General features: G+C 40.4%; 1 long non-coding RNA gene across 1 annotated transcript in view; it reads right to left on the reverse strand.

Annotated features, from left to right (window-relative positions):
* The window catches only part of LOC122867706, a 221468-nt gene that overhangs the window by 126664 nt on the left and 73141 nt on the right, over window positions 1-21663 (reverse strand). Inside the window, exon 2 of the long non-coding RNA XR_006375974.1 lies at window positions 13842-14095. This is a non-coding gene — a long non-coding RNA (uncharacterized LOC122867706). The remainder of the gene's footprint in view (window positions 1-13841; window positions 14096-21663) is intronic.

Here is a 21663-nt window from a genome sequence, read left to right on the forward strand (position 1 = left end):
GTGTGGCCACAATCATCAGTTTAATTATACTTTAGGCTAATAAGGTGGCATAAAAACCTGTCAAATGTGAACCGTTGCCTCATTGAAACTGCCGAAAGGAAGTGAAGAAAGACTGAGCGAGGAATTCCAGCAGGCTCCAAAAGGGGAGGAAAAACTAAAAAGAAAGACTTGTGAAAGAATAGAAAAGCAGCAGCAGGTTCTCCTTCAGTGTCTTAGCAACCTATATTTGTTACCCCCCTGTGTAAACCTAATTTCTGTGGTCAGTACAACCAATCACCTTGCAGCTGGCTCTTGCTTTTCAGCACCTTGCACGCATGTCTAGACCCAAAAGGTGTTAGCAATGGGTTCAGTGAGTGTCTCTGTGTGTGTGTGCCTCTAGCCAATGATTCATCTTGCCATTATTGTACCACATGGAACCATGGTGCTGAAAGGCACTGGCTGGGTCTCGGCTGACAAGTCGACCCCGGAGTGGTGCACTGAGGCTGACCCTGCAGCCACTTGTATGAATCCCAGGGGAAGTCCACTTCACATCACTACATCAGATAGTCTATATTTTGCAATGTTGATGCAACTGATGGACAACTGATGGACAACAACATACAGGGCTCTAAACAGGGCACTGAAGTTCAGAATCAGAATCAGAAATGCTTTATTGATCCCTGAGTGGAAACTCTTTCATTATAGCTGCTCGCTATCACGTCAATGCACACTTGAGAATAGAAGGAATAGAAGTAAATCAAAATATAATACACTATAATACAGGTAAGATAAATTAAGTACAAAGTGGATGTAAGTATAAAAGCTAAAATAAGTGTAAGTACCAAAGTAGATTTAGAGGTTGATAAGTATGTACGGTATAATACAATGTAATAATATAAGTAATAAGTAATAGTGCAATAATGAGTACTGTCAAGAGTAGCTTATTAAGATGATTATGAGACGGTGGATATTGCACAGCAGTAACAGAAGTATGAATAAATATCAATAAATAGGGAATTTAAAACTGAAAACAGAGTATATTGCACTGGAGTATTAAACAGAGAATATTGCACAATTATTTCAAGTATTGCAATCATGTTAATGATCCAATGTCCAGTTTAGTGACTTAGGGTCATACAGACTGACACTTAGAGGGAGGAGTTAAAGAGTCTGATGGCCACAGGCAGGAAGGACTTCCTGTGGCGCTCTGTGGTGCATTTTGGGGGGATGAGTCTTCAGCTGAAGGTGCTTCTTTGCTTGACCAGCACATCATGGAGTGGGTGGGAGACACTGTCCAAGATGGCATGTAGTTTGGCCAGCATCCTCCTCTCTGACACCACCGACAGAGAGTCCAGCTCCACCAGTTTGTTGAGCCTGTTAGCGTCCGCTACCCTCAACCTGCTGCCCCAGCATGCAACAGCATACAGGATAGCACTGGCCACCACAGACTCATAAAACATCCTCAGCATTGTCCGGCAGATGTTGAAGGACCTCAGCCTCCTCTGAAAATAGAGGCAGCTCTGGCCCTTCCTGTAAAGCGCTTGAGTGTTCTTAGCCCAGTCCAGTTTATTGTCCATGTGTAATCCTCTACAATGTCCACACTGACCCCCTGGATGGAAACCGGGGTCACTGGTGCCTTGGCCCTTGGTAGGTCTACAACCAGCTCCTTAGACTTTGTCGCATTGAGCTACAGATGGTTCTGCTCACACCATGAGACAAAGTTACCCACCACAGCCCTGTACTGGGTGGGTAACTTTGTCTCATGGTGTGAGACACCATCAATCGCAAAAGATTCACTATATGTCTTTGAGACTATGCAAAAAATTCTGCAAAAAACAGCTAGATAGAAGCAGTCAGTGGTGGGTAGAGTATTGAAAATCTTTACTCAAGTAAAAGTACAATTACTCTCATAAAAAATTGCTCAAGTAAAAGTAAAAATTACCATTTGACAAACCTACTTAAGTAAAAGTATAAAAGTACTTGCTCAATAAACTACTCAAAGTACAAGTTATTGTGTTTTGTGTTTTAATATTGTTTAGTGTGTGTGGGCCAGAGATCTTCACAAGTCATTTTATTCAAGTCCAAGTCAAGTCGATAGTCTGAGTCAAGTCTCTTTTTTGGAATAATAAATTCCAAACATCCGCTGTGCATCAGGTTAGAAATAGCCACTGTGCAACATGGTTATTTATTTCTAGGGAATGCACTTTGCTTTGCATGTTGATTATTTCTAATTTAGCTATTTCAATTCAATACAATTATTTTACTTTGTTTTTTAATTTACATGAAGGTAACAATATGATCACTTTAAAATATCATACTTGCTAGCTGCCTAGCCTACTATACTTTCTGCCTTCATAACTAGTTGATTAGATTACTGTGATTCCTTGCTCTCTGGCATCAGTAAAAAAATCCCTTTCCCGTCTCCAGCTCATCCAAAACTCGGCTGCCAGGATTTTGCCTCGGACTAAGAAATATGATCACATCACCGATACTGGCTTCCTTACATTGGCTACCTGTTGCTTTTAGAATTGATTTTAAGATATTATCAGTAGGCGATTTGAGGGGGGACGAGGGGGGATGCCATTACCATTAGCAAAATTACCAAAATCCGTTCCCCTTGTTAACCTGCTCAAAAGATGCTCTGAGCTTTGTCTCGTCTTTGGCGCTTCACACTGCCGCTTTTAATAATCGTCACAATCTCGGAACATATAAGACATACAGGTTTTGAACTGCCTGTGGGACGATTAAACATGTAAGAGTCTGTCCAGTCTTGATTAAAAGCTCTGTTTCCGCTCTCTACTTTTCTCTTTTTAGAGCACGGCATGTGAAATTTGCAGTTCTCTCTCCCTGTGTGTGTGTACCTCACTCACTGACTTGACTCGTGGGCCGCTAAACCAGTGGTGTAAAGGCTAGAAAAGTTGCACCGGTTAAAATAGAAAAAAATCTAAATTGCGCTCCCTTTGGGCCATCCCCCCTGTTACAAATTAACAAATCGCCTACTGGATATTATTGATTATTTACAAAGCCCTGAGAGGCCGTGCCCCAAATTATTTAGTAGATCTGTTAGTGCCCTATGTCCCTTCCCGCACCCTGAGATCTTGTGATGCTTCGTTGCTGAATGTTCCACGGTCCACATCAATACTCAAAGGTGATACAGCCTTTGCAATTAGGGTTTCTGAGATTGTGGAATGATCTGCCTGAGGAGATCAGGGCAACACTGTTGCCCCTTTTAAATCACTTGTAAAAACCCACTTTTTTAAAGTGGCTTTTTGTAGACTTCAATTGTTTTATGACATTGTGTTCTATAATGTGCTTAGTTTTTATGACTTTTTAGTTGGTGTTATTCTCTTTGTGTTTTAAATGTGCTCTGTTTTTATTGTAAAACATTTTGTAACTGTGTTTTGAAAGGTGCTATACAAATAAAGTTTATTATTATTATTATTACTGTCGTTGTTGCCTGTATCTGTTGTTATCTTGATATGGACATGTAGCCAACCAAACCACTTGCTTTGATATGAAGGGAGCTGCATATGATTTGCCTTCTCCAGTAGCACAGGCACCCAATACAATTATTCCTAAATCATGTATGAACATTGACAACATAAAGAATTATTGTGGCTGGGCGCCCCAGTAGCTCACCTGGTAGAGCGCGTACCATGTATCAAGGCTGAGTCCTTACCACAGTGGCCCGGGTTCGAATACGGCCTGGGCCCTTTGTGGCATGCCATCCCCTCTCTCTGTCCCCTGCCTTTTCTGTCTCTCTCTACTGTGACTATCAAATAAAGCAGAAATACCAAAAAAAATCTTAAAATTAAAGAAAAAGAATTACTGTGGCAATAACACAGGAGCAGCCCATTGTTGAATGAAGTAGGGTAAGCCTATATATAGAGAGAGACCTGTGTGTCACATATATAGCCCAACAAGACTGTTTTATCCACACATATTTGCTAGTTCCCTATTATTCTTACAAATGATTGTTTCCTGAATAAATAACAACTACTGAGTGAAAGCCAAGATCAGTTTCACCGGTGATATTCTATTTAATGAATTCACCGTCAAGCATTGCTATAAATAGTGGACAACTAGTTGTAACGAGGGTATAAATAACTGGCAAATGTAGCAAAGGTAAAAGTAGATCACAGGCCCAAAAAATACTTAAGTAAAAAGTAAAAGTACAGTTTTAAAAAGGAACGTAAAAAGTTACCGTTCCTAAAAAAAACGTTTTTTACTCAGTTGCGTTGCTTGTAACGAGTTACTACACACCCCTGGAAACTGTTGCAAACTGTGTACCTAGGGCATAAGAAAGCACTGCTTACCTACCTACCATGTGTAAGCAGTGCTCGCAAATCACTTTTATGGTGGCAAATGGTGGCACCATCACGTTTCACAAATGATTGTTGCTCCAAAATTGCAGATACATCTGAGAGTCCTACAGGCCTCTCGCATTCTCATGCATAGGTTGCAAGTATGGTGTTTGCATGAAATTATCTCTATATAAAGATTTTTTTGCCAGTTGCATGAAACAATGCAGGCAGGAGGATCAGAGAATGACTCAACTTTCTTTACTCAGTGGAATCATGCTCATCTTCAACACTAGTGGATGTCATAGCAGCAGCTATTCAGTAGCATGTGCACTGGGTGAACAAAGGAGATCATTATGCTCCAAATGAGTTTATGCTGTGACAAAACTCTACTGTCTGTCAACTAGAGTGAAAAATTCGAGTTATAAATTAGACTTTTCCATGCAGTTCCGACAGGCTGATGAAGGCAACACTGGTGCAGAAAATGTACAGGATAAAGTGCCACTGGAATTAGATATATACATACTGAGTAAAAACTGACTGGCCTGCAACTAAAAGATCACGTCATGTATCCTGTCAAATTGCCCTAGAGCAAAACACTGAATCTCTACAAGCATATCCATTCATTGAAAGAAACCCTGGCGTATGGAGATAAATGCATAAATCTATACGGTATTTGAACTTAAAGCTAGGGTGGGTAACGTTGGAGAAATTAGCAAGAGACAGCTAGTTTTGAAAGTATCCAACCAAAAAAATCCCACCCACTCCCTGCAGGCCTCCCTCTGAAGCCACTCCCCCAAAACACAACATGCACAATGAGTGCAAGGGCAGAGGGCGCGCAGGGAGGCAGGGAGGCAGGGAGGCAGGCCAGCCCAAATGAAATGATTGGATGGGCTTATTACAGGCCTGCGACAGCCACAGATACTAGATCTCGGTTTTTTTATTGATTGCTGTTGGGATGTAAATAGAATTTCAACAAATATGACAAGAAATGCTTCTGAAATACATTACCTACCCTAGCTTTAATATACTACAATGTAGTTTCAGTAGTTGCATAAGTATTTCTTGGGCAAAGAAGTGTAGTTTGAGTTGGCTTGGTGGATGGTGGGGCAGTCAAACACCATAACACAGTCCTGCCCCTGATAGCCCTGACAGAGTCGTTTTGTCTCACTGTTACCGTCACAGAAAATTCAGGTAAGGGATTTACTAAACAAAATAGTGTCTGAAAATGAGACTGAGGGAAAGAAAAAGAGAGTGAAAGAAACATTACGAGACCTCTCCCTGTGTTTACCTTTGCAATTTTGTCCAATTTGTCTAAATTGCTTAGCTGACCTCTTAGAAAAAAAAAGCATATGCTTAATGTCAAAAAGCAGCAAAATATGACTGATCACCTTCATTTTGTCCATTTGGCTCCTTGGCGCAAGACTCTAAATTGTGTATTCTTTCCATGGCGCCAAACCACCCGCCCTGCATTTAATTAATTTCCTCTTATTTATATGGCTAAAACCTTACAGCAGTTTTTCTTTAGGTAACGTAGACTTTTCTGTCTTTGGAAGACCCAGACTGTTGGAGCTTTGGTTAATCATCATTTACAGTCACTTAAACTATCTCATTTTGTCCGTCTCAGTTTTTTGTCACAGCTGAATTGACGGGGGCAGAGGGGGGGGGGTTCTTTTGGCATGAAAAAATGGAGCAGAAATTCATTTGTCAGGATCAGATTGTTAGAAGATGAAATTACTGCCATCAGTACCAATCGGAGAGTAATGTTGGTGAACGTTCCTCGTGGCAGGGTAATGAGCAAAATTGCTTTTATACCGCATTCGGGAGGGCAAAGATCTAGCCCAATTTCCTTGTTGATTTGGCTTCCCATGGATCATTTCTTAGTAGGCCAACCGGAGGACAGAAAAATGTCACCACTATCAAGAATCCAAGGGTATTTCTAAAAGGTATCATTCATGTTTGAAGTGCTGCGTCAAGTTGCAGATACAATCTTAATGTAATCTGCTAATTTGGAAAAGCAATTAGAACACGAATAACCAAGTCACATTTACTTTACTTAGAGATGAGAATTGGCCTGAGTGAGACTCCTGAACATGTACTCTTTTTTTAACACAGCTTCAGGTTTTAATGCATACAGCATAAACCACATTCCTGTCTCCTTTTCCCTACGTTCTAGCCAAAAAGGTAGAACATGTTTTCTTTCTCTCCTTCATATTTAATACAGCTCTGCACTTGTTTACCTGAAGGCCCGGCCTTTCCCGTAAGTGAGCCGTCAATCCATCATCTCCATAGTGGGTAACCAGACCAGGTCTGTTTCCACTGGGGTGGAAGCCCCTCTGTGGAGGGACCTGGGTGGGCATGGAGTGCAGAGGCAGAGGCTGGGGGGCTGAGAGCAGATCTGTATGGCTGGGGGAAGGAGAGCTGGGGACTGAGCTACATGTAGTCATGTGATGGAGGGAAGAAAGTCCTATAGGAGACTGAATGGTGCTGTAAGGTAAGAGGAGCCATATAAGAGGTTAGCCGATTCGCTGATTCTTGTCAGCAGACATGCTTTTTGATTGCGTTATGAGTATGACGAGCTCTTTAAGTGTCCAGGGCTACGGTCATTCCCCGACATTACGTTTGCATGTGTGTGAGTGCGGATGAAAGCCCTGATGACGCAAACAAAAGGATAAAAAGTGTGCATATTTACTTGAGTGTGCTGTTAATGTACAGTACATTCCCACAATGCATTGCACAAGGGAAATTGTGGAGCTACTCAGAGCAGCAAAACATTAGAATCAATTGCAAATGGTGGCGAAACAGCTCCGGAAAGATCTTAAAAACATGCAAACAAACCAAAGGGTATTAAATCTTCTGATCTTGCTTTCTCTTTGTGAAGTTTTAATGGGAGTAGCTTTCCAACAATGTTGGTAAAAAACAGTTAAGTTAATGTGTTGTATACTAACTGCAAAAACAGTATGTTACTGTATACTGATGAGTATATAGTTCATAGTGTACACAATTAGTAGTAGTAGTATATGGATAAGCCACACCTACTACCAGCCTGCCAAACATAAAGAAGGAATTCAATAATAATCTGGACAACAACAGAATAATACATTATAGAAAGTGCTGAAAAATAATAATAATGCCTCTGCTTTTATCACATTGCCTGTAATTTAAAGTTATGTTTACATTCAGTGTTACTCACTGTGTATCCTTGAGGTCTAACAAACGTGTTGAGTGCATTTCCCTCCTCATTAAAAAATTTGCAACGATGATTTTTTAAGTATTCTAAATCCAGCATTGGGACCCACTCAGAAAAACAGCTCTCTAGCGCTACTAGAGGTTTAAAAGTCCACAGGGAACCTTTAAAAATGGTCAGATGATGTGGCATTCATCAGATCACTTGACCATTTTTACACGCGTGACAGACGAAATCTGCAAAACTTCATCAACTTAAATAATAATAATAAATAATTGGATCCTCATAATTCCAGAGCACGTTTCTCCTGAGATGAAACTGAATACTGAGGTGAGCAAAGAGTGAGAGAGTGACACAGAGAGAGAGAGAGAGAGAGAGAGAGAGAGAGAGAGAGAGAGAGAGAGAGTATTCAGTCAGTCAGACAAGGATTTAATGGTGGAGTCTGAATCTGCTTTATCTGTCTGTCTGTCTGTCTGTGTTTCAGTGTGTGACAGGAGGCAGAAACAAGCTCAGCACCACACGCAAGGGAACATCTGATCGCTGCCCCAGCTGTGCCTCGCAGCCCTGTATTATTCCAGTGACCCAACCTGAAATAGCACTACTGTGGCAGTTCATTTATTATAGTCAAGCCTCTTGTTTCTAGCTGTGTGTGAGTGTGACACACACATGGGAGGAGGTGTTTCCCACCCCTTTAAATACAAACGTCAGGATTCCTTGTTCTATTTTGGGCTGTGCTCTGACCTGCGCTCTGTGCCTGGACTCTGCTTTAGGTTTTAGTTTTGTCCCACAAGCAGATCCTCTCACAAGCCACAGATTCCTACTGAATGAGTGTTGCCTCCTCCTTCCATCATCAGGGTTGCCTACAGGGTTCTGTAGCAGAAGTGGGCCACCTCACCTGAAACCACCTCTGCTAACATCATAAACCTTAGTACATTTAGATGAGATTTTAGGGAAAAGAAGTGGAGGTGCTTTTTCGAACAGAAAATGTCGTATATTCATTTAGTAAGCCTATTTTGTAGGCTCTCATCTACTAATTAAATTCATCATGAGAAAAGATCTTTTCCAGGGGAAACCCTACACATACAAACCCCCTCAATCATTCTCCTGTATTACTGATGCAGCTGCTGTTGTAGACAATTCTTTACATCTATATTTAAGTTATGTAGCTCATCCAGAACAGCTCATTGTGAATAGGGAATACTATATTTGCAACATCTATGATGTATCGTCAATTTACTAAAAATACTTAATTAGATGAGAAGATCAATGCTACTCTCGTCTGTTTAATATGAAGCGACAGTCAGGATGGTGAGATTAACCTAGCATGAGGAAAAACTAAATCTGCCAAGCAGCCTCTCTAAAGCTCACTAATTAAAGTTTATAAAGGACATGTTGCAGTTTTACACGTTGTTATGGGTCAGACTATTCAGTGACTCTCTGAAGTCTCCAGGCCAAGAAATAATCTGGCACATTTTACCACCCGTAAAACAGCAACTTCTTGGTTTTTTTAAGGATTAAACAAATGAGACATAACATGTTTACTGGTTAGCTTTAGAGGGGCTTAATGCTAAGTTAAAATAACCGACTGTGTGGCTGTAGCTACATATTGAACAGACAGACATGAGAGTGGTATCTTTGTCCTCATTAAACGCTTGGAATGACAGTGAATAAGCATATTTCCTATGATAATGAGAATTTATTGACATGTGATCCTCCCATATTACTGGATATTTTTTAGGGCAGCAACTAGTGATTAATGTGTTAATTATTTTTTTCAATTAATTGATTTATTTGTTCATAATAAAATAAAGAAAAATGCCCATTACAGTTTCCCAGAGCCCAAAGTGACATCGTCACATAGCTTGTGTTGTCTGGCCAACAGTCTAAAACCCAAAATAATTCAATTTACAATAATCTAAAACAGAGAGAAGCAGCAGATCTTCACGTCTAAGAAGCTGGAAACAGTGGATGTGCATTTTTGCTTGATAAATGAGCTAAACAATTTACATTTATCAAACTTTTCCGTCGATCAACTAATTGATTAACAGACTAATTGTTTCTGCGCTAATAATATATTACATTGTGCTTTTCAATACATGTCCATATATGTATTCCATGAGAAGACAAAGAATCTTACAGAACCCACCCTCGCTCTCTCTCTCTATCTGGGAGTCCCTGCAGGCTCGTGGGGTAACTGTTCCAGTGATTTGTTTAATGAAGTGCCAAAGTGCAGTTGGTCATGCTTCCTGTCAGCACAGATACACAGTGACACACGGGATATGCTTGGGTTCATCTCAGGAAGGCCTGGACTGTGTGGAGCCATCGCGGGAATAACAACCTGATTCTCAGCAAAAATATTTACAACGCAACTGCACTGAGTTCGCAGAAAGCGTAATTATCCATATTGATGAAGGGTTGGCGGTGCGATGCATCATCCCTTTGGCAACAGGTTTGTGTAACATCCAAGGCGAAAAAGAAAATATCCAAATGTACATTTGTTTGCTTTTCTGGCAAGGAAATGTGGATGGTCATGCACGCAGGCTACACTACACAGGACAGCCTGTGAAAGTTTGTCCCTGTTGTTGTTTTTTTCTCTCTCTCTTTTATGACTCCCATATTATGTGATAAATCACAGCATCAGAGTGGGGACAGTTTCATGAAATCATTCACGCTACATTTCCAACCGTGTGCCAGTTTTTGATTAGGGCTGTAAATCTCCTTCACCTTTCTCTGTCTACCACTCTCTCTCTCTCACACACACACACACACACACACACACACACACAATGTGACACACACACTGAAATGTTCCTTGATGTAAAGCTTGAATTGTTCTATGTCTGTCTACGCAGATCTATATGTAGGCTAACAGTAGTTTCCTTATGGGGTGGGACTGTGCTGCTGGTTATATTACCAAGCTTAAATTATATTTAAAGTGGGGCCACCGTGTCAGCAGGCTTCAACTACAGCATGATAGCAAAGTACTGAATTTTACTTCATCTGCCCATATTCTCCTTGTGTCAGTTGTTCTAAATACATCATCATTAGGCGACCTGACAGATAGTGAGTAGAATGAGACTACAAGGAGGGAACAACAAACGTCAATGTCTGCTAGCGAGGTATGGTGTGTTAGCTTCTTGTTTTACTTTTGTGATGAAACCAGTGAAATATTTGTGATAAAATGTAGCATAACAGTCACAAAATTAAAGAAAAGTCAGGGTGAAGACCCACATGTTATGTGTGATTGTCTGTTTTCCATGACTTTCAGAGACTTTGTTTCCTGCATTCCGGTGACTTTTAAAGAATGAAAATAACAAAATAATTAGTACACTGCAACAGCATTTCTATGTTAAATACTTTTAATTCTCAGGACAGAATACAGAATAATTCACCCCTCTGGCGTGAATCTCTGGCATAAACTAATATTCATCAGTTTTCATTCAATAATTCATTCCATTTCTCTCTCCATCTCTCACTCACTGAAGAGAACGAGACGTGAGCAGCCCTCTTCAGTGTCACGACTGTACGGTGCCAGAAACAGGTTGTGATCGGGAAAAGGAAAAAAGGGTGTGCAAATTTGTCATAAATCGGGAGAAATTCGGGAGAACTGTGACCCCGGGAGGAAACCAGGAGAGGGCAATGAAAAACAGGAGTCTCCTGGGAAAATCGGGAGGGTTGGCAAGTATTACCAGGGACCATGTTGGAAAATAAGTGTTTTACACTTTACATGTTATCCCTTGGATTGTTTGTCTACTATATGCATAAATAAATATCAATCAATTAGTCATCGAATGCAACGAGAAACAAGTTCACCCCTATACGTTTTCTATGCCTCCTAGTATTGTGGGATAGCAGGCGACGTGACGTGCAACACGAGAAAAGGGAGGAAAAGTTTAAATATTTTAACTTCATCAAAATGAGAGCGAAATTCCCCTCAAATCTCTCTACTGACTTGCTGAAAAACTGATAAAGGAAAAGTGATGCAGTGGTGAGCTAGGAAGGGTGTGGATAAATGGCTTTGAAGGAGAAGATATCCCTTTGCAAGAACCCTCTTTTCTATGTGCCTTGCCTCCAAGACCACGTATACAAACATAAATTAAGTAAGTCATATAAATAGCTGGAGAGAGTCATAGGCTAAAATTTACAGTTCTTGCTAACAAAGAAGCTACTTGCTAGCTTGTTAGCACTGAAATGCACACAGCAACAAACAAGAATCAGCAGTGGCATGTCACACAACTTTTTTTTGGCTTCATGTAGGTCCTTGCCGTCATAAAGTAAGCAAACTGACTCAGTAATGTCAGTTACATAGCTATATTTACCTAACTTAGCTAATATTAGTTAGCAGTATCAAACATTTAAGCTACTGGTCATACCAGACCAAATAAGGCACGCAGCAAAGCCCTTGAGTGTATAAAATTAAGCAAGGATGTGTTTTATTGCTAAAGAACTCAACTTTACTTTTGTACAAGGGAGATTGTGTTACTTCTTCTTCAGAAGTTACATCAAAGACTCAAAACAAATGTGAATGCTGTGCCATGATTGTTGAAATGTTGTGCACTTTAAAATGTGCTGTGGTATTTGAGTTTGGCCTTGATGGTCTCGATCTTGAGTCTGGTTTTAATACCACATCTTGGATTTTTCTCCATCTTGCACCTATTTTGATTCAAACCTGTCTCGGTCTTGGCGACTATTGTTGAATAGCTGAACTCTGCTAACAATTAAGGGACTTAAACTTTTCAATTTGTTCCTTTTCTATTCATCTGCCTGATGCATACAGAATACCTACGAGTCTCTGTGGTTGTATATGAACTCTGCTCTTTGACTGAACTTGACCTCAAGCATGTCAAGACAAAGTTGAATTTCCCTAAAGGGATCAATAATTGCATTTCATTCTTCCTGCATTAAAGTACAATTGCTATAAATAGTGTTACCCAAGTAATTTTATATTGCACTGATTATAATAAATGATTAACAGAAAATCTGTGGTGAAAATAACTGGAAACAGAAAAACTCAAAAATTAATTGGTTCATCAAGAAAAGGTATTTGAGAACACTGAGTCTAAATTCAAGCCAGTGTTTTCTTTCTAGGCCGCCACTGTAACTAACCACTCAAACTAAAATACATCACAACCAACAGCCAAATCCGATCGCTTAGGTCACCTCTTGGACGTGGAGTTCTGTATCCAAGTGCACCAGACAGAGAAATTGAATTAAATTTGTAACAAAACTTCATGGTTTCCTTCCAAACTGGAGTCATGAAGTCCGTAAACACTGTTGTTTTATAACTGGCTTATTATTTCCACACTGTACAGTCCTCAGCGGCGTTTGAGATTTGCAGGAAGCTTTATTAGTCGAAAAGAGAGCGAGCAGTGCTTGACTTATTTAGGGGTTGACACTGTGGTGTTAGAGGGTAGCGCGCTATGAAATCATTTCATCATTACACTGTCAAGGAGTGTGGAATTTTCCTGCGTCTTTCATGTCGGAGGAGTGAGGGACAGAGGAGAATGAATTAATATACAGCCCACATGAGACACTGGTATGTGGTTAAAATGTACGAAATTGCTAAAAATGCTACACTCACCACATCATGGCCACAACCAAATGTTTGTGCACAGAATACATTTACACTCCTCTCGCTATAACATTCATTAAAAGTTTCCCCTATGTTACAAAAATGACTGTGAAACTTATAATTCACCTAATTATGGTTATGCCTCCATATTACCCCTGCCCTGTTTTCTCCCTCTCTCATTACTCTTACAAAAACACATAAATCAGAAAAGTATACACTGTACCCCTGCAACACAATGCACTGGGGGATACCCCTTAACTATCCTAACACGTCTCAAATTCAAATTTCTACTGACATTCCAGTTCCCCAATCCTCAGCTCGGGTGTCAGAAAATAACCATGAGGAACTCTCGCCCTGCTCTCCCCTGCATTATTCCCGGTTTAAAAGGTAAACAGAGCAAGGAGCAGGTGGTTGTGGGGGATTTTTGCAGAGACTTCGATGTAATGTCTGGTGGCAATTAGGTGTAATACAGGATGTCAAAGCCCACAGCCACTAGCCTCAGATATCTGCTGCCTAATGTTAGCTTTACAGATTCACTCTGGCATATGGCTTTGACTGCGCAGCCCAGGGCCAAATTAGTGAACGCTATTACCCCCTTTCCCTCTGTGGCAAAGGGCACAGCGAAGAAGAGGAAAAAAAGGGTAAAACATACTGAGGGAAAGTCTTGCACAACTTGAAGAAATTTAGACACTGCCTGAATTAGATTTAACTTAGAAATAACTTGTTTTTGGTACAGTGTTTTTCTTTGTCATACCTCGGATGCATACTCAGGAATTAGTCATTGTTGTGAACAAAAACATACCTCCATGCATAGTGGATTGAAGTATCTCTCCAAGGCGTTATCTTAAGGTCAGCTAGCCGAGCGCAGAGAGTTGCCTCGCTGGGCAGCAAGTTGATCTCCAATGAAGGGAGTGGCATTGCTTGTGCAGTAACCAGATCTGTGATATCCTTAGGAAGGGCACAATAGTCCGGGCCGGTTGAATGCAACACAGATGGAGAAGGGTGGAATACACAATTTGACCGTCCTTGAGAAGTACCGAGGTGGGCAACAAAGTGCTGAGTGGGAAGAAGAGAATAACATGTTGGGATATTGTGCAGAGGAAGTAAAAAAAAAAAAAAAAAAGCAGCAAAGTATATTCTGGTGACACTCAGCTTGTTATTTGACTGGTTAGATTGGTTGGATGTTCTCTGAACAATGATGCAGCTAAATGCATAAAAAAACCCTCTTGCACTGTGGATGGTGGCTTGTCTGAATGTGGTGTCCAGGGGACTTTTAAGCGCAGACCTTGCGCACAAAAGATTATATATTGATAGTAACTTGTTATAGAGGTCATGAGTGCATATATGAATGGATCTTTAACAACAAATCTTTAAACTGAACTGACTACTGTATACTGACTCACTATTGTCACTGACTGAATCAGTAGCTTTTAGCAGTGCAGCTCCCCTCACTGGTGACTGAGAGCACCGTTGTCAGCTCGCCGTGATACACATCACATTCCTCATTAAAAGCTTCTTAAAAAACCACGGAAGCCACAGAAACCATTATAACCTGATAACTCTGTCATAAATAATAAGCTGCTGAGCTATTAAACAGTGCTTGTATATGCTAGTTTTTTCACTGACTGAATGAACGGTGATGTGCTCACTTACTGTTATACACACCAAAGTACATTTGAACAGTAATGTTGTACGTTCTAAAGTGCCTTTGAACTGCGATGCAAACACTTAGCTTAGGAAAAAAAAGTGAATTAGTGAACTACAAAGTCAGTGACTACGAATCTTTGAACTGAACTGAACAAATTTCATCACCTTTTGACCTGTGGTTTAGAATCAATGGAAATTAATGAAAATTGTGGTCTAACTACTTGTGACATAATATCATTAATTCTCACAAACTGAAAACACAAATTACAACCTCAGGTATTTTGAAATAGAAGATTATCATCAGTTATGTTACCCTAAATGTTTTTTTTTCTTGTTTTTTCCCCCTGGTTTTTATAGGTTACATGAGCTTGTTTGTGTACAGCCAATACACCCATGGACCTCCAGGCATAATTTCTGGGAGACCAATGCCTTCACATACAAGTATTGTGTTTTCTTATTCAAACACTGGTTTATGAAATGTCAGCCATCATCACCACGTGAGGATTTTACACTGTAAATCTATTTCTGTCATCAAAGTGGGTGTCCTTGAACATTTAGCCTGCAAATTCAAGTAACAGTGAAAAAGTGCAGCTCCTGCATGCACAACTGCACGAGTCATGCTGAAACAGCACGTGCATGCTCACCAAATCTTCTATAAAAGGATTTTAAGAAAAATCAACTATGCAAGCGATGAATCATACCTAAATTCTCCTTTAGTTCCTCCACCTACACTCTATCATTTTGTGATATAAATAGTTGGACTACAATTTTCATCAAATTCCATAGATTCTAAACCACAGGTCAAAAGAAAACAGTCGAGCACAGAGGCTTCTGCAACACAGGAAGTGTTCTAACATTAAATCTGACGGGCAAGTAGCGGTCAACCTTTAATCCACAGCTTCACGCCCGCCAATATCTTAACAAGCCTCTTCAAGCCCTCACGGATTGAAGGATGAAATAGTACATTTTAAGGATGAAATAGTAAGTGTCCATTTACACACACAGACTGACTTTGTAAAATAACACATTACGCCGCTTCAGAAAAAGACTATTCACTAATATTACTCTCCACACTGAAGGTTTTCAGTTGTTAATGGTATCGTATTACATCCGTGCAATGAAGAACGTTAGTGTGTTTTAAGAAAGTTGTCAGTTAGCCAACAGCACATTTTACGTTTACCTTATTTAGCAGTTACCATATCATGTAATACAGATACCTGCTGGGAACATTTTATTAAAGCTGCTGCAAACAGTATTTTTTGTTACGCAGTCTACCCATGATTTGAGTGGTCCACCATGCAACTTCAAGGACAACTAGAATTGTTGAGAAAATGACATTTTCTTCCCTGTCTCATTACTTAAAGCGGCTATAATCCATAATTTCATAATAATAATGTATCAATGTTACTGTTAAATCATCAATTTTGGTCAGTAAAAAAGCTGTAAAAACCCACTGTACACTACCTGCTCAGCACCAAACAGCAGACAGGCACAGTTAGCAACCAGCTGGTGAACACAGTGGAGCATTTAGCAGCTAAAGAGTCTGATATTTCCCTCAGGAGTTGATGGAGATACTACTGGACTTACATTCGTCAGACACAAACACAGCCAAATGAATGATAATGTTACTCCATAACTGCTGGATGTGTAAATAAGCAACTGTTTGCTAACAACTTAAAATGTGATGATATGTCAATGTTTTGTTCACAAGTTATTTCAGCTGCCCCAAAGACGTCAAACAAATCAGTTCTTGTAGGTTTAAGCAAATTCTGCTCTTTCCCACTCTTTACCCTTTTATTTGAGTTTACGGTCATGCGGGACTACAACCCATTCCCTAAGGTATTAGGCTGAAGGCAGTCTGATAGACAACACTTTGGACAGGTTGCCTATAAGATAGACCACTGGTTCCCAACCACCCCAAAAGGGTTGCAACATAAATTTGAGGTGTTGCAAGAAGCGTAACAGGATAGAAAAGAGAAAACGCATTTCTGAATACACAAAATTAGGTTTATATTTTCAGACTTTTCTTCGAATTACTGCATAATTTTAACTCCAGGCCTCTATTCAAATCACACAAAATGAGAAGCAATAAACATATTCAGTCTGTGATGAGGGGTTCCAAGAAGACGTAGCTTTGTTTTAAGGAGTCACAAGGTTGGGAACCACCGATAGATAATCACACAACTTATACCTATGGTAAACTTTCTCCGTTCAACCCCACTGACTTTTGTTGCGTCTGAGTAGACACGAGGGTCCGCATGATGCAAATTTAAGATGACCGGTGCAACTAAACATGTATAACTGTGCAGAGTGTACATGCAGATTGCACATTTCGTAAACACATGAACACATCCACATATGCAAACACAATGTTGTATAAACTCTCGATGTCCATTTTGTAGTATATCCGGCCCTTTAATGTTAAAACCCTGTGTTGCTGTCATACAATACCTCTGATCTTCATCAACATGTGGATCCCTTATATTTCTTGTTTTCTATGTGTTTATTGTTTGAATAAATTAAGGTTTGTGAATAAGAAATTTAATTTATGCTTAAACAAAAGAAAAATATGTGATTCCTAAGTGCCCTTTTCTGTCTTGTAATATATTGTATATGTTTATACAATGTATGGTAGTGTACATTCATGGGCCAGTGTGCTCTCAAATGATCTCCAGAAACCTTTACTGTTATAGTTTCCTCTGGATTATGAATGACCTATATGTCACATATAAAGAGCCATTTGAAAAACATGCTGATTAACTGTACACATATAGGCATGACTTACATACAGATCCACACTGTGCGCATCTACTGGTTGGGCTTACAAAGGCTCCATAGCTCCAGACAGATGGCAATCTGATCTCAAATAAACACTGCTCTAAATCCATTCAGAGTCCAGCCAAACAGCCACCAGCAGCACAACAAGGCCACTGAACCCAAACCTTCACGAGTTACAGCGCAAAATCAACCAAAACATCTGTGTGGCACTGGAAGGTAATGGAAAGATGTTTGGGGAGCAACCCAAACCGCAGGAGGAAGTTGCATGTCGATGTTCTCTCATACGTGAAAACGCCGGAGCGTTTGCCAGGTGTCAGCACCAATTGATGTGAACGCCGGCCGCGGAGCGTGGCTCGATGGGTTTCGCATGATCCGCCACTCCCCAGAACCCGCCGCGTGAAAGTGATTCGACACACCAGCAGGTACGGTAGGAAGGCATCGGCGCAAACTCACGCGAGCTGCTGACTGTGTGCTCAGATGTCTGGTTGGCCTTCTGTATGTGCGTCTCTGTATGATAAACTCAGATTACAGGTCACCTGTTCTCCATTGAATACCACCACGCGGTATTTACTCTTTACCAGGCACAGTTCATTATTGCAAACATATGCACCACTGAGGGGGAAGGTGTGTGTGTGTATGTGTGTGTTAGTGTGGTCTCCTCGTTATTCCAGCTATTCATAGAAATAGATGGCTACATAAAGCTGCTGCTGCATAGAATCCAGAAATAAAAATGTCTACTGGAGCTAAAGAACACAAGACAATGGCTTTAATTGGGCATCTATTATATAACTTACATTATATAACTTATAATGATATCGCTTTAAATTAGCTGTGATGATATACTGTATATGTAGATATATCAATCATAAATACATAGACTGCCAATATAACTAGAAGAGTGCACTCAGTAGAGTGCAGATCTTTGCTTTTCGCGTGTCATTTCGCGTGCCATTTAGTCGCTACGGACTTATATTGTGCAGAGACAGGTGTGTCATTTTACGCACGAATGTGATAGAGAAAAAAACGTCAGGTGACGTAGTATAAAGAGTCCGTGTGCGGAGGAGGTTGGGGTTGATGGATGGATGGGTCAAACAAACACAGGACTTTCACCCAGGAGGCCGCTGTTTGTGTCCCGTGTGAACCCAAATGTCAATGTTATTTTAACTTACGTACGTAAGTTAACTTACATAGTGTATTTAACTTAAATCACATACATAATGTAACTTAACTTACGAACATAACTTAACTGACGTAACTAACGTACTTATTTTAACCTAAACGATGATCTTTTCCTAAACATAACCAAGTGGTTTTGGTGCCCAAACCTAACCGAATGCGACCGTTTCATAACCACGTGTTTATTATTGTTACCATGACGACAAAGGTCACCTGACTATTGTTACCATGACGATGAAGGTCACCTGACTTCGTCCTTTCCTGCACCTCCAAAACTCATAAAATGCGGCATCTCTAACAGCGTTAAATGACACGCTAAAAGCTTAAAATGTGTAGACATGACACACAAAATGTCTTTAAAAGTGCCGTGCTATTTATACGCCATCCCATGATATCACGTTGGTCTGGGGTCATGTGGGTGGGGAACAGGGAGTGCAGGGCAAGCTGTGTGTCCAGCGTGTATGCATGAGTGGAAGTAGTGAAGGGGAGACAATATATATGGAGACAAACCTCGGACAATTACGAAACACCAGCGAGAGAATCTGCCACGTATGTTGTCCCTAGCGGAAACAAGATTACAGACTGAAGCAGTTGTTGATGAATTGTGGCCCCTACCCAACGGCTAAGAGGAGGGACTAGTCAGCAGTCAATGTCGGTATAAAACAGAGCAGTCAATAAAATAGGTTTTTCAAAAATTGTGAATCACCGCAACCACGAGAGGTCCTTGACTATACAGTCATACATGTGCACAAAAAAGACTGCTGGGTCCAGTAATATGCAAGATTAGCTACTGAAAGATACAAACATGACCAAACGCATGATCCCTTCCAGGCTTATGCCTGGCAGAGGTAATAACTTTGTACTCAAGTTAAGCAACAATGCTGAAAATAAGTCAGATGGGGGGAAGAAACACCAGCAGTTAAAGGATCAGACGGGCTTTAAACAAACTTATTCGGAAAAGATAAGGGAACGCAAAAGTGACATTTATTACCCACATTCTCAGTTGTACCTAAAAATTTGCAGACTGTGTTTCCTGGTTCAACTTTGACCTACCGTAATTGCCAGTTTTCCTGCACAATGAGGCATTATTACAGATATTTCAGGTGCGCTTACCTTCAGTTTTACCTTCAAATAAAGTGGTTGAGATAATCTTGCTAAACCGTTTGTTATATGCTCATCTGAACTCTTGAGCTTCTTTCCCTGTCTGACGTTATTTTAGCAATGTTGTCACATTTCAATATGTCAGCAATTAGTTTGGTGAGTACAGGAATGTTGGGGCATTTCCTCTATGCATTGTACAAATGAACCAAGGACACTTTTGGCCTGGACAGGAGTCATGTTCAGACGAGCGTTAAGTCGAAAACAAACAAGAGCTGGAGTCTGGAACAGGGCATTGTGGATGTTGGCACTGTGACACCCGAATCATGCACATGTACGAACATATGTATGCAGGTGCTCACACATTTGCACAGAAATAAATGGGAATATGTATGCCTGCATAGACACAGACGCTTCTCCATACACAGAGAAAAGTGACGACACAGGAAGGAGGATCTAATTTTACAGCAGCCAGAGCCCACAGAGGCGAGCCATGCTGCAGCAGGTGTGAGAGGAGACGCTCAGTATTTGTTTATCCTCTCACCACCCCGTCTATAGTGCTGACCTTTCCTGTAAAATAAGTCCTGAATGCCTTTACATATACTAACCATATCTTTAGTGCAGTTCTATTTTATATGAGTTTATGTACATTTGTGTATTTATTTTTCAGGCTGCATAGCTGTGCCTATGCAGAAAGCTTAATCCCATCAGCCTTTAAGGTATCAGAGGACTGAGACAGGCAAAACCCACTTATATGGCTGTTTTGTGCAAAGAAGCAGTAAAATGTTACAGATTACACCTTTAAAAGAATGGTTCCAAATTTTGGGAAATACTTTCTTGCAGAGAGTTAGGGGAGAAGATCGATACCACTCTCATTTGTGCGTCAAATACAGAGCTAGAGCCAGGAGATTAGCTTAGCATAATAACTGGAAGCAGGGATAAACCTGTCCCTGTTTCCCTGTCTTTATGCTAAGCTAAGCTAAATGCCTCCTGGCTCCAGCTTCATACTTAACACACTGACATGAGAGTGGTACTGTATCAGTCTTCTTATCTAACTCTTGGCAAGAAAGTGAAGTAGTTTTCCTGATATATTTAGCTACTGCAGTAATGGCAATAAAGTAATTCACAGTTTTTTTAAACACAGTGCATACGTGTACATTAAAGAGCTGCTAACACTTACAAATCCTCCTCCCCGTGGTTTCAGCAGAGGGTTTTAGTGCCCTATGATGGTGTAAATGCTGTTCCAGGGGCTTTAACACCCTAACAAGAACAAAATCCAAAACCTGAGAAACGCTTGACCTTACACCCAAACTGTGTGTCTTCTAATGTGTGTACACAGGGTACAGTTTTTAAGAAAACCAAGACCCATGTGCTTTAAATATACCTCTCTAGTAAAATAGAGACAAATTGTATACCTTAACCTAAAAATGGAAACAAATTGTATGCTTTTTTTCCCCTAAAACTTGAGACAAATTGAGTGAAGGCAGAGCAGAGCAACTTTTACTGCTTTATTTCTTTAAAACATATAGAGAGTGCCATTAATGCGAGACCGCATCATGAAAATGGATGGAATAGAAAAGGGTTTCTATGCCCACTTGCCTGTGTCTGTATTATGAGACCAGACAGAGGGTATTTCAAATAAATACAGGATGCCACAGAAATGTACACTTCCCTCTAGAGAACCAGGGGCCAGGACTGGATCTGCACACCTAAACACTATATTCATTATGCCTTGGCCTCATAAAGTGATTACATTCGAGCTTGATGATTGGGACGAATTTGCTGCCAGGGAGAACTTTCCAAACAGAAATGGTTAGGCTTAATGGATCGCCTGCTCTCTCTTTCTATTTTATCACTCTCAAACACCCAATTTCATTGTCAGTGTTGCTCTTTTACTAAAACACTCACTTTCCATCACTCTGTCT

This window comes from Siniperca chuatsi, linkage group LG20, assembly GCF_020085105.1.
Source record: "Siniperca chuatsi isolate FFG_IHB_CAS linkage group LG20, ASM2008510v1, whole genome shotgun sequence".
Classification (NCBI taxonomy): domain Eukaryota; kingdom Metazoa; phylum Chordata; class Actinopteri; order Centrarchiformes; family Sinipercidae; genus Siniperca; species Siniperca chuatsi.